At 42.0% G+C, this 4,154-nt stretch overlaps 1 long non-coding RNA gene across 1 annotated transcript; it reads left to right on the top strand.

Annotated features, from left to right (window-relative positions):
* Positions 1-3,285: 3,285 nt before the first annotated feature.
* LOC121993902 lies at positions 3,286-3,892 on the top strand. The gene is made up of 3 exons (XR_006115471.1): positions 3,286-3,487; positions 3,637-3,755; positions 3,843-3,892. It is a non-coding gene; the product is annotated as an uncharacterized LOC121993902 (long non-coding RNA).
* Positions 3,893-4,154: the final 262 nt, after the last annotated feature.

The following is a 4,154-nucleotide window of genomic DNA, read 5'->3' as shown; positions in this document are numbered from 1 at the left end:
TTTTCCTTGTGATTTGATTGTTCTCTTTGGTTAACATAAAGTTATTTTAGGAAATTAAATATTAGCTTTCTATTAAAGGTTTTGTCTAGTCGGTGGTGGTTGCTCCCATATCCAAGAAGGCCATGTGCCTCGCCACGTCAGTACTGAGAACCTTTTATGGAAATTAATATTTAATGGAATTAATAACTTAAAGAGACTTGGGTCGAACGTGTTAAGTTCCGCAGGAGATCCAAGTCAAAACCTAAAAGAACAAATAGATTAAGTTTTGGATCAAACGTGTTAAGTTCCGCAGGCGATCCAAAATTTAATTTAAAAGAACACATGGTAGCTAGGAAAAGGTTCAGACCTTTGTACAAAATTTTTGTACAGTGGAACCTATAAGTTTTCCGAGTAGCAACCAACAATATGCTGCATTTGGATGGATGCATATGTTTGACATGCATACAGGATTTATGATACTCTCGGTCTGACGACCTGACTATTCTGATAGTAGGCCCTAGTGAGTACAGTTCTCTTCAGCCTTTTTTATTGTGCATTCTCCCAGCTTTTGTCCAGGAGGATGTACTCCATAGTTATTACTGTCTATTATGTCTTACTGTACATGTCAACTGGTATCTGTTGAGTTGTTGAACTCAACCCCGTGGACACTATCTTTTCCAGGTACCAGGTTGTTATGGAGTCGCTTGGAGTATCCTGTCTGCCGATCCCCACGTCACATCAGAAGACCTATCTCCGCTTTTATTTATTTGCATTTTTGGTATATGAAATTTTTGTATTTCGCTTTGTGTTCCAGTTATGTTTTTGGAGTGTTGTTTTGTTGTGTGGTGTAAGCCTAGCCGGCTAGCAGTCTTCGTTTATAGTTGTATGTATTGTCTATTAGATTTCTGCTGTGATTGGTTTTGGTACAACTGAGTGGGCTGTTAGATTTACATATAACTGCGTGGTTATATTTTTTGTGGTATCAGCCGAGTAGGCTGCATATAAACTACGTGGTTGTGTGTATGTTCCAACCGCTTGTGGTTGATGTATATTGTGTCTGTAGAAATGTTTCAAATTGTCACCTGTACAGGGGAGGTGCTGCCGAAATTTCTTCGGACAGGGACTTCCCCGGGGCGTGACACATCAACCCTTATGAGAGCCACTAGACTCCCTGTAGAGCTATTGTCACTCTTCTATTGTGCCCACTGCGGTGATTTCACCACATCAATGAAGGAGAAGGTATTGGTTGTGAAGGTGTTGTGGGATAAATTAGGTGGTTTCAATTAAGGTTTCCTAATCAATTGAGGGATTGGGTTTAGTTATTTTATTCATGGTAGATTGGTTATAATACGTGTTCTATGTTGCAGGGTTTGGATTCAATTTGAAGTATACCCTTGGACTTGAAGAATGTTTAGCGCGACTTACATTTGAGACGGGTATTTCTTACCTTATTTCTTTAGACCTTTGTGCTTGGTGCATGATTTATTTTATTATTGTGGTAGTAGAGATATATTGCTTACTTTGACTCTACTCTTGATCTATTCCTGAATTTGATACCTTATTATTTGTCCTTATATTTTGATCTATTTCGTTATATATGTTATCTTGTTTTTATTCCTGATTGGATTGGTTATACATGCATGATATTACCAGGCCATAATCTAGTTATAGGCTTATGTTCATGCATTTATATTATAGTATGGTTATATACTTAGGCTTGTGTCTATAGGTTATTGATATTGTATGTAGTATAGTTGTATACTTGTGTAAGGGCATATATGTTAGTTAGATTATACCTACCTATACTTGATGAAAATTACTCCCTAGCAGCGGGGTAGCGCATTCCACTAGGCTATTCTCTTCGAATGAACATCTAGGATTACTTGATCTTGATTCCGTTATTTATTATTTGTATGATGATACCATGGAGTTAGATGAGATATTATGACTAGATGACTAGTATTTTTTTTGATAAAAATGACTGACTAGTATTTTGTGGATGTCATTGTCTATTGTATATCTATACATTAGTAAGGTTATATCATACCGTGGGATATCGAGTATCCTACCAGATCTTTGCATGTTATGTAGGCTTATACCAATACATTAGTAAGATTATGCCATAGTATAGGATATCGAGTATCCTACTAGACCCTTGGTTGTTATTTACGCTCATGCCTATACGCTAGTGAGGTTAGATAGTAGGGTAGCTTGAAGAGCATTGTGATCAAATGAATTGTTACTTCTTATTTTATCGTTATGGCTTGGTATATGTATATACCATGTCTGTCTACAGGATCATCTGTGGTAGAGTGTTCTCCCACATATAGTAGTCACTTATGTATCTTGTTTGCCCACGGGACCATCCATGGTAGAGTGTTCTCCCGTAGACAGTGACTATTACGTATCTTATCTGCCCAAGGACCATTCGTGGTATAGTGTTCTCCTACGGACAATGACAGTTACACACCCTGACTGCCCACGGGACCATCCGTGGTACAGTGTTCTCCTGCAGTCAGTATCTGAGGTGCTAGATAGCTACCACATCATGGCAGTGTGTTGTTTCATGTATGGTAGAGCGTTCTCCTTGTAAAATACCGGAAAATAGGAGAATATTAATAAGGGATTTTTCTGGAAATTTTGGAAATTTTTCTGGAATTTTTCGGAGCTCGTACTGACGAGTTGACGGGGATAAAAACGGGAATCCGGAAAAGCCTGTTTAGGCTACCCTATTTAAGTGAGGAAATGTTTATATATCCTTTTCCTTTTATTTTCTTTATTTCTTTTTATTTGCTCGTTGTCGCCGTTTCTTCCTTGCCGAGCCAACCCCGTCCCTCTTCTCTTCTTCTCCCCGACGCCGCCCGATTCTCCTCCATGCCCTAACCGCCGGTCACGAAGGTTTTCCCCCTCTTCATCTCCTCCTCTTCTCGGTGAGGCCAAACCCCTCTCCTCCTCTGCCCTAGCTACCTTCCTTCCCCTCTGATCTGTGTGCCGATCGCCACTGCCGCCGGTGACGCACGGAGCAGCGCCGGTCATCTTCCTCTCTTCTCCCGATCGCGCCACTTTTCCTCGCCGGTACTCAAGCCGCCGCTGTGCCCTAGGTCTTTGCCGCCGGCCACCGCGAGTTTTAGCTGTCTTCACGGCTGTATTCCCCTCTTCTGCCCTGTGCCCTAGCCGCGAGCCACCCGAGCACCGCCGCACCTCTGCCCTAGGTGACGGCCAAAGGGGGAGAGGACCGTGCCCTAGTTGGGTTCACAGCCGCCGCCGCTCCTCTGCCCTAGCCTCAGCCGACGCCCCACTCCGATGCCGACAGCCACCACTAAGCCCATTTTCCCCTTCTGATTCTTCACTACCGGTCGTGGTTGCTGCTCTCCTCTAGGACAGTCACTGGAATTGGAGTTCTCTCCGACCACTGATCTTCTTCTTCGGGTCGTGGACAGAAGTAGAGCATTCAAGTCGTTCCTGTGGTCCCGTTTTGTTGTACCGTGCCCTAGCAGTGGTTAAAGTGGTAAGGGAGATTATTTTACTGCTGGATTTCAGTTGTGATTTGTGCATCTCATCTCAGTATTTTGATGATTGGGGGTGGGATTGCTAATTTAGAGTTTATGGTTTGGTTGGGCAGTAATTTCTCTTAGTGTTGACCACTGTTATCGACAGGAGGATGTTTCGGTCGCGAGGCAACTGTAAAGTCCTCAGATTTGGGAGGGACAGTGATTTCATCTACGCTGGCAGAGAGTTATACCAGCTATACGTCATTGGTGGAGCCATCAATTCTGGTGAGTGGTTAGCATTGATAAATGTGTAGTCTAATCTAATGGATTATAGACTTAGTTTATGTGTTCTTGGATTAAATTGATGTGAAGGATTTGAGTTGGATGCGATCTCTTGGACTTGTTGAGGACGGTTGATACGATATGCGTATGAAGGCGGGTACCTCTTGACTTATCTTTTATGATATCGTCATTTGGATATGCATAGTACTTTATAACTGCAAGCAATGAACATGTTTGTCTTTGGTATGTCACTGGTTGATATCCATAGCATGTTAGGTTTGTCGCTTGTTATGTATCCGTGCTGATATCTCGTGATTTGTTACCATGAGTATCTTATTGCCATGAGTACTTTATTACCATGAGTATCTTAGTTTCTAAAGTGACATACCATGCTCTACTGAG

Source organism: Zingiber officinale, chromosome 6A (assembly GCF_018446385.1).
Source record: "Zingiber officinale cultivar Zhangliang chromosome 6A, Zo_v1.1, whole genome shotgun sequence".
NCBI classification, from domain to species: Eukaryota; Viridiplantae; Streptophyta; class Magnoliopsida; order Zingiberales; family Zingiberaceae; genus Zingiber; species Zingiber officinale.
This window is presented reverse-complemented; position numbering and strand designations above follow the sequence as displayed.